Below are 9,731 nucleotides of genomic sequence, written 5' to 3'. Positions count from 1 at the left end.
GACGGGAACGTGCACCTTCCGCCGACCACTGGCGACAACATCGACGTACTGTGGAGACCTCACGCCCCACGTGTTGAGCAATTCGGCGGTACGTCCACCCGGCCTCCCGCATGCCCACTATACGCCCTCGCTCAAACTCCGTCAACTGCACATACGGTTCACGTCCACGCTGTCGCGGCATGCTACCAGTGTTAAAGACTGCGATGGAGCTCCGTATGCCACGGCAAACTGGCTGACACTGACGGCGGCGGTGCACAAATGCTGCGCAGCTAGCGCCATTCGACGGCCAACACCGCGGTTCCTGGTGTGTCCGCTGTGCCGTGCGTGTGATCATTGCTTGTACAGCCCTCTCGCAGTGTCCGGAGCAAGTATGGTGGGTCTGACACACCGGTGTCAATGTGTTCTTTTTTCCATTTCCAGGAGTGTAGTTAAGTTGTGCGACAAACTTCTCTTCTCCCCAATCCTATTCAATACCTCCTCATTAGTTACGTGATCTACCCACCTTATCTTCAGCATTCTTCTGTAGCACCACATTTCGAAAGCTTCTATTCTCTTCTTGTCCAAACTAGTTATCGTCCATGTTTCACTTCCATACATGGCTACGCTCCATACAAATACTTTCAGAAACGACTTCCTGACACTTAAATCAATACTCGATGTTAACAAATTTCTCTTCTTCAGAAACGCTTTCCTTGCCATTGCCAGTCTACATTTGATGTCCTCTCTACTTCGACCATCATCAGTTAGTTTGCTCCCCAAATAGCAAAACTCCTTTACTACTTTAAGTGTATCATTTCCTAATCTAATTCCCTCAACATCACCCGACTTAATTCGACTACATTCCATTATCCTCGTTTTGCTTTTGTTGATGTTCATCTTATACCCCCCTTTCAAGACACTGTCGATTCCGTTCAACTGCTCTTCCAAGTCCTTTGCTGTCTCTGACAGAATTACAATGTCATCGGCGAACCTCAAAGTTTTTATTTCTTCTCCATGGATTTTAATACCTACTCCGAATTTTTCTTTTGTTTCCTTCACTGCTTGCTCAATATACAGATTGAATAACATCGGGGATAGGCTACAACCCTGTTTCACTCTCTTCCCAACCACTGCTTCCCTTTCGTGCCCTCGACTCTTATAACTGCAGTCTGGTTTTCTGTAAAAATTGTAAATAGTCTTTCGCTCCCTGTATTTTACCCCTGCCACCTTCTGAAGGTGGCAGATCGACTCTTATCCCACTTATTCTCTAACATTTCAGCGGTTTCGGTGGGCAGAGAAGACAGACCACTACGTTTAAGTTGTCTTGTTGGCAGTTGATTTGGTGTATTGTCATTTGTGTGAACACTGCCGCTATGTCTACAAGCAAATGAACCTTTTGTTCCAACATAAAATAAAAATAACCCTTCCGCGATGAAAAAAGCTTAGTTGAGAAATTTAATATAAAATTTGCGATGCCACGTACTACTCGATTGCAGAGAATGGGAACTTTGACATTGTGCAGGCTGTAGCACGATAAATGAGACGAACGAAAGTTGGTTTCTTCTTCTTTTTTCACCAAAAATGTAACTAAATAAATAAACAAAATTTTTAAACTGTTGTGAAGTGTATTTCACGCATCATTAGATATTTTGCTTATGTTCTTTTCGTATAAACATGTGTTTAAAAATATAAATCATTCTCAGTATCAACATGTTTTCTTAAACGGGTGTCATTAAATCAAAGCTCACATATTGAAGACCACAGAGCTTTCACGTTAATTACAGTAATGGAGGGTTGACTTGATACTTCCCCGTAATTTATGCAAGAAATTTAAGTAGAGTTGGGTTTAGATACTGAGACCCACACATGTTACAGTATTTAGGAAACTACTGATTAGTTTATCACGGCTTTTCAGTGGTCCCGGTATTTTCACGGGGAAAATACGGTATGGTTGAGTAGAAGCCAACAACATGTTCGGAATAATAACGTTTCAAACAATGTATTGTATATGGCCGTCCTGACAGCTAACTTCAAAATATTTTGAACAATCATGAAGATGATACCAGACAGAAACCCAATGTTAAATTTCCATTCATTCACCAAGTAAACTATCTACATCTACATGGACACTCTGTAAATCACATGTACGTGCCTGGCAGTGGGTTCATCGAACCACCTTCACAATTCTCTATTATTCCAATCTCGTATAGCGCACGGAAAGAATGAACACCTATATCTTTCCCTAATAGCTCTGATTTCCCTTATTTTTTCGTGGTGATCGTTCCTCCCTATGTTGGTCGGTGTCAACAAAATATTTTCTCATTCGGAGGAGAAAGTTGGTAATCGGAATTTCGTGAGAAGATTCCGTCGCAACGAGAAACGCCTTTGTTTTAACGATTTCCAGCCCAAATCCTGTATCATTTCTGTGACACTCTCTCTCATATTTCGCGATAATACAAAACGTGTTGCCTTTCTTTGCACTTCTTCGATATACTCCGTCAGTCCTATCTGGTAAGGATCCCACACCGCGCAGCCGTACTCCAAAAGAGGACGGACAAGCGTAGTGTAGGCAGTCTCCATAGTAGGTCTGTTACATTTTCTAAGTGTCCTGCCTATAAAACGCAGTCTTTGGTTAGCCTTCCCCACATCATTTTCTATGTCTTCCTTCCAATTTAAGTTGTTCGTAATACCTAGATATTTAGTTCAATTTACGGTCTTTAGATTAGACTGATTTATCATGTATCCGAAGTTTAATGAGTTCCTTTTACCACTCATGTGGATGACCTCACACTTTTCCTTATTCCGGGTCAACTGACACTTTTCGCACCATTCAGATATTTTTTTCTTAATCGTTTTGCAGTTTGTTTTGATCTTCTGATGATTTTATTAATCGACAAACGACAGCGTCATCTGCAAACAACTGAAGACGGCTGCTCAGATTGTCTCTCAAATCGTTTATATAGATAAGGAACAGAAAAGGGCCAACAACACTACCTAGGGGAACGCCAGAAATCACTTCTGTTTTACACGATGACTTTCCGTCAATTACTACGAACTGTGACCTCTCTGACAGGAAATCACAAATTCAGTCACATAACTGGGACGATATTCCATAAGCACGCAATTTCAATACGAGCCGCTTGTGTGGTACAGTATCAAAAGCCTTCTGTAAATCCTGAAATACGGAATCGATTTGAAATCCCTTGTCAATAGCACTCAACACTTCATGTGAATAAAGAGCTAGTTGTGTTTCACAGGAACGATGTTTTCTAAACCCATGTTGACCGTGTGTCAATAGACATTTCCAATCTTATATTGTCGAATTTCTTTCTTAAGGGTTACTGAAACTAGCAAGTTGTTAAACAATAATAAAATTATTTGTCGTCTGTAAGGGCAGTTATTTTAAAACATAAAAGGTTAAAATGAGTACAGAGCAAAAAGTGCCGCCTACCTTAGGTGCAGCCCCTAGGCCCCTGCCTATATGTAAATCCGCCACTGGTTTAGTCTACTGGTAACTCTCTCTCAAATCGGCGTACGATAGAATACTGAACACATGACATTCTTGTAATAATGCATCCAGCGTTAGGGGTCTATCTGTTTCTGGTTGGATAGTAGTTGTTACTCGTCGAGAGTCTAATACAAACCTAAAACAGTCACCTTTCTTTTGCGCCACCAGTAATGGATTGTTATGCTGCATTCTGTTATGCACTGTTGCACCATCTTTTAAATCTCTGGTTTTACTCTCCGTAGTATGTGGATGTACACATACTATGTCCCAAGAAACACCGCCAAATTTTAGGGGCAATTTCTCACACCAAAAGAATAAAAAATATCTTGTGAACATGGGCTGTAAATTGCATGCTTGAGAGCTATAAGCATCTTTGATACCATGAAACACACCTCTTCCATTTCAGGCTCTTTGGTTTCCATATTCTGGAAAGAGTTAATTTGGACCAAAACAACGAAAAATATCCAGCAAACATAGGCTTTAAAGTGCATACGTTAAGAGCGACGAGCAACTGTTCAGGAGAAATGTTGCATGGGGGCTTAATTAAATGTAATTAAAATAATTTTAATTTTTTGATTCGGTAGCTGTCTGTTCGATTACGAAATCTCGTAAACGGTTGGCCCTGACTAGTATTATTACGCAATCTGACTGCATAGAACAACAACAAAGAATGAAATGGAAATTTTCATTAACACAATTAATTAATTAAGTCCCCAGCAACTATAAAACCTACGAAACCAAAGCACAAGTGTAACTGTTCTGTGTGTGGAAGTATGACTCAACGTACGCATCTGGCACGGTTCTTCTTCAACAACACAAGAAATTTTAAATATCATTTATACTGAATTAATTAAAGAAAATAGAAATACCATAATTACTCAAGAAAACCAGAATTACACTCTAATACAAGAACACAAGCCAGATGCTTTGTTGACTGAACCTGTAATGACGCATTATTCAGGACATTGAAATAATGAGAAAGGAAAGAAAAGTAGTTTGTTACCTTAATTTATATTGATGAAAAGCACTCTAGACATTACAATCTCTCCACACCCACTCGCTACTATCACATCTCAACAAGAACTTTTCAGTATCACATCTCAGCAAGCACTGCCTACTAGCTCATCTCAACAAACACTCCTCACTACGACATCTCAGCACTGACTACCACGAGTTCTCCCAAAGCACTGCCCACTACGACATCTCAATAATCACTGCCAGTGGAGGCGGCGGAACAATGCTCTCTAGCGCGATCTCTGGCGCTGTGGCTCAGTGTAGCCACCTTTCAATGTGTTTCACGCAGGCGAAGATGAACAAGAGCTCACGGCTTTTAAATTATGCATTTTAGACCCCATATTTACTAGATATTATTTTTGCTTTGGTGTAAGGAACCAGTCGCTGAAGCTTGTCCGTTGATTGGTTTTAGGACACCCTCTATATCTGCGGTATGGGATAAGACTTGATAAAACTTTCTGTGCTCGTTGACTGGTAAGAGAAAAATTGAATACTAGCAGAATGTACAAAAAATACAGACGGATGTCACTGTAAAGCATTAAATAAATCATGCTTGATTGGTGCCTCATCAACACATTTCAAATATCCCACCTAATAGAAGCGAACTTGCCCTGCAAATTATTTATTTGTTGCTTTAATGCTTTTGCACTAGCCCTTTGTTCTGTGCTATTAGTGCGATGTTCTGTTGTACTAGCCTCTAGTTATTCATTTTATTTATCTGATCTTTAATTGAGTTCTTTAGCACTACCTCTTTGTTCCCTTGTGCTAGCCTCATATTTATCCCCTAAATATTTTATCAACATGTGAAATATCTCCTAAATATGGTTTCTGGCTATTAGTTTCAACAGTGCTTCAATACTCATTTAGAAAACAATCAGGAGTAGGGAGAACAGAGTTACGACAGACAAAACTTCACGATTATCATTGATGTCGAGTGGGGTAATCAGTTCAGAATCGGCTCCATCTGCTCTGACATAACACTACTTGTCTCCTGAAGTAAACATTTGCATGACTTTCACCAGCACTCTTCGCCTGACTAGCCTTTACTCTCACAGAATCACCAGACAAAATGCTTTAACCACTCTGAATTATGTATAAAAAACAGTATTATGTGTACCTGACTGTCATACAGATCTGGCTTTGTACTTCCCTCAACACTTTTATTCATCATGTTACTTCTAGCCTCCCTCTGATTTGTAACACTTCCATCCATCTTTTGACAAATAAGAACAACAACGACGACAAGAAAATAATAATTTTTTCCGTCAGACCCTTACTTCAACACACAAAATGTAACAATTATGATTCAAATAACACACAATGAAGAAATAATATACCAATGTAATACAGGAATATCTATATGCTACCGCAAAGAAAGAATATCAAATAATCGTGTGAAACATGTTTTCTCAAAACATAGTGGTATCATAGATGTGCTTGAGCGAGCCTTCAGATTCAATGTCACCACACATTCATTTTAAAAAAATAAGAGGACATGACTAAATCATTTCCACTGGTTATAAACTTCATACATTCAGCCCTAAAGCCCTGATGAGAAAGAGCATCCAAAGATTCGCCACAACCAAGAATACCACCCATTTAGCTGTATCACCAAAAATTTTCAGAACGCAGTACAATCCACAAAATTTCAATAAATAGGCAGTATCACTGAAAATCATTAAGCCTTCGTCTTCAGCACCCAAGAAAACTGTGAGAAAAATGACAATCCATGCAGCTAAATATCATTCAGTATCACCAAAGAGAAAAAAAACATGGAGAGTAGGTAATATTCAGTACCTTCCCAAGACAACCAAGTTTTATACACTGCCAAGCATAGCTGTATCTGAGACATTCAAAATATCCTTACTACTTTCTTTATCCTTACTAATTCACTGTCAAAGTGCAACTTGTTGCAGTAAGCCATAGGGTTATCAGGAGTGTGCCTCATCATACAGATTGACACCACCTGGTCGTAAGAATGCAGCATAACAACGAGAATAATCAACTAAATAAACGCTCTTCCAATGAATTAATAGTGAAATCCTCGGGTATAAATCCCATAGAATAAAATGGATTAATTCTTAGTAATGTCTCATAACATCATGTGAAAAAATAGCCACCAGTAATTTCAGTATTCAGCATAGACTTCCATGCAGAAGTTGTGCTAACGTACACCTATTACATAGGCACTACGGACGCAATGTGCTCAGAAAATGAAACAGAAATCTAAGCAAAAAATCCAGTTGATGTGCCATCTGCCCTCCACCCTGGTATCAGTGCTTCACACAAGCTTCCCATAGAATTTTCAGAGAAGTAAATGGCCACAAAAAATCACAGTAATGCAATCTGAGCATCCATGCAACACAGTCAGGATGAAAAGATCGCTAAACTTACCACTGCACCAGTGCACCTGGACAAAATACCATCAGACTCCTCTCTGAAGTTTTGCTGAAACTGAAAGTTGTCCTCCACATTTCATATTCCGTATGACCTACATTGGGAAGCACTACAAATTTCTACTCACACTGAAGCAAACACGTCTGCAAGTTCCTTTCTTTTTTTTTTTTCATCAAAACCAATACATTAAATACACACATCAAATCTCACTTCATCTGAGCTTTACCATAAACTTCACCTGACTGCAGGTCATTAGTAATAAAAATAAAGTTTTTCACTCTAGCATTTTGAATATGAAATTCAGTACTCTCTGAACTAATTTACTAGTAATTTAAAGCACTTGTTATATCTTATAGCAACCTCGCGGATAAAGATAATTATTAAATCGTTGACGTAATACGTTTTTAAAAGATACAAAAACTTCCTATGACTTGAATCCGTTGACTCTCAATACCAGAACAGTAGTTGAATGTCAGGAAGGTTCTAGAGCACCTTAATGATGCAACTTTAAAAGAAGTTACAAACAATGATTAAATAAGCAAATGCATCATTTCCATGTCGTTATGAATTATCAGTGAATGTACAAACAAGTAAATATCTCCTCCTACCCATCACAAAAGCATGCAATAATTTAATTTACCTCACAGATCTGGTTCTAGATATTGTAGCCGCACATTAATCTATCAAAATCAAGCCATGGCGAGATAGGCGCAAATACATGCTGTCGAGAGAGCGTTGGCGGCTTCTTGCCTGCAAATGTGTCTCTGGCCTCTCTCGTGCTAAACGCGTTTGATCCAGCGCCTACTATCGATCTTCGTCTACATCTTTGCCGACCGGTGTGCTGGAAACAGCTAACGCGCGCACATAGTAGGTGTGTCTGTTTCAGGAGCGCCTGCTCTTCCATATGTGTCCTGAACCCATTAATATTGCGCTGTAATTGATAGGTGGCATGCCAGTCTCTCACATTAAGAATACTGTCAGCCAGATTCAAATGCATATTTTAGGTCATGACCTCGGTGTTCCCCAGTACTACATTTGGTATGTGTGGTTTATGATTTTTTTTCAGAAAATTGTGGGCAAAGTATTCTTATAAGTGCGTGTGTAACCTATAGAAAATGTGTACACGAGGGGCCATAGTGGAGTCGATGGAGAACAGGGAGAGAGATGAACTGGGAGCTACAAATTCTGAGTGCAGCGGGCTGAATGTGCAAGTAATTCTGGGAAGCAGCGCTCAGTGGATCGTACCTGCAGAGTGACTTCTCACCGAAGCATTTTCCTCCTTCTGCTTAGAGTCAGCGAGAACGGCGCTAGTTAGTAAAACGTTTTACCTGAGCCAGGCGCCGGTCTGTTGCGAAGGTGGGCATTTGGCGGGTAACGGGTGGAGGAAGCCATTCAAGAGTACTGTAAAGGAAGCCTTTGTACAAATGGTGGATATCTCATAAAACTCTGTGCATTCTCATGTTAGAAGCCGGGACAATATGGACGTAGTGGCTGGTGCACGTGTTTAGAGGAGGCAAGACTGTAGCTCCCCTGATGCCTGGAAGTCATCAGGTTCTTCTAACGAGCGAGTGAAACATATATTTCAAGGGGACAACTGTCTGGGAAGCTGAAAATGGTTGGGCCAGAAAGATTAGCACTCTCCATAAATGAGGGACTGTGGTCCCATTTAAGTAGATGTTTTTTGCCAAAACATGGCCATGCTTACCGTCAGAACGATGCCTCCACAGTCCAAAATCTTCTTCTTCCAGACAAGAAAGAGTTGGCGACTGGCTCCTGTGAGGATATCCAAACTAGAGGCTTGCTTCCCCAGCGCGGGAACCCCATTACCGTGTCTGGATTGGCTGCCAGGCCAACAGAATAGTCAAGAGGGGATATTCAATGAGTAGGATATAATTCGATTGTTTCGTGCAATGTGGGACAGTTCGTGTTTGCTAATTCGGCTGCCGTAGCGAGGTTTGTTGGGAAAATTGTTATTCTTTGCCTTCTTCGTCTTCTGGTCTTCCCCTGGTGGAGAACTTCATATCCTTCCTCAGTGGTTTAGACTTGTTGTCTGTATCTTAGGGTGGACTAAGAGCCAATGGCAGTTTCCAACTATATCGACAACGGAACGGCATATCTTCTCGGACATATTGTGTTGCACGAAAGTGAACTTATTTGTCCTGAGTCGGCCGTCTGACGTTTGACAGTTCCAACACGCACCGTCGTGCCTGAGACTCAAGTTGGTCTGGGCAGACCAGCGAATGGGTACACCACACACACTGACGTCAGGGTTTCAGGACTCTGATAGGGAAGTTTCCCGCTTTCTGGTAATGAGATTGCAAATTAGCGCAGATTGCAAATTTTTGTGGACGATTCAGAACACTATAGCTACCGCATCGCACTGCACCTCGCCCACACCGCGTGTGTTTTCTGCTGCCGCTTGAATCAAGGCGAAAGGGTAAAAAATACTGGTGCACCGGCGTAGGGTTGTTAAATGATATTCACCGCTCCCTGTTCTCAGAGGCAACGGCCTTGCCGCAGTGGATACACCGGTTCCCTTGAGATCACCGAAGTTGAGCGCTGTCGGGCGTGGTCGGCACTTGGATGGGTGACCATCCAGGCCGCCATGCGCTGTTGCCATTTTTCGGGGTGCACTCAGCCTCGTGATACCAATTGAGCTACTCGACCGAATAGTAGCGGTTCCGGTCAAAGAAAACCATCATAACGACCGGGAGAGCGGTGTGCTGACCACACGCCCATCCTATCCGCATCCTCACCTGAGGATGACACGGCGGTCGGATGGTCCCGGTGGCCATTTGTGGCCTGAAGACGGTGTGAAGTGCTGTTCTCAGAC

At 41.3% G+C, this 9,731-nt stretch overlaps 1 pseudogene; it reads left to right on the top strand.

Annotated features, from left to right (window-relative positions):
- The first annotated feature begins 9,399 nt into the window (after positions 1-9,399).
- Positions 9,400-9,517, top strand: LOC126200045 (5S ribosomal RNA; annotated as a pseudogene).
- Positions 9,518-9,731: the final 214 nt, after the last annotated feature.

This window comes from Schistocerca nitens, chromosome 8, assembly GCF_023898315.1.
Source record: "Schistocerca nitens isolate TAMUIC-IGC-003100 chromosome 8, iqSchNite1.1, whole genome shotgun sequence".
Classification (NCBI taxonomy): domain Eukaryota; kingdom Metazoa; phylum Arthropoda; class Insecta; order Orthoptera; family Acrididae; genus Schistocerca; species Schistocerca nitens.
This window is presented reverse-complemented; position numbering and strand designations above follow the sequence as displayed.